The sequence below is a fragment of the Galeopterus variegatus genome, unplaced genomic scaffold, assembly GCF_000696425.1.
Source record: "Galeopterus variegatus unplaced genomic scaffold, G_variegatus-3.0.2 Scaffold10098, whole genome shotgun sequence".
NCBI classification, from domain to species: domain Eukaryota; kingdom Metazoa; phylum Chordata; class Mammalia; order Dermoptera; family Cynocephalidae; genus Galeopterus; species Galeopterus variegatus.
The window spans coordinates 1-426 of NW_007736209.1; positions in this window are offsets into that span (position 1 = coordinate 1).

Here is a 426-nt window from a genome sequence, read left to right on the forward strand (position 1 = left end):
GGGTGGAGTTGAAGAAAGTCTGGTTAAGGAAGATAGCAGTTTCAGAAATAATCTGTTGCCAAGTATAGATGGGAGAGAGCTGGTTGGCGGCATTTATCTCTGAGGAAAGGGTTTTTTCTTGCTGAGAAATGTGAGTATGTATAGCAGATAAGGAAACGTGATTTTTTATGAGGACATATGTGCGGGAGATTTCAAATTGTCCGCAAGGGAGAGAACGGACCAAGACGTCGTAGTAGAAAGATCCAACAACCACCCCAGCCCACCTGGAGTCCCAGGGGTCATGAATGAATAATTGGAATGTGTACCCATCCCGCCAGTTCCCAACCCGCCGAAAGATTTGGTTTCTTTGGGGCACCTTTGGATCATGATACCAACACGACCAGTATGGGCACCCCCCATAAGTTTCTGGCCACCAGTGACAATAAT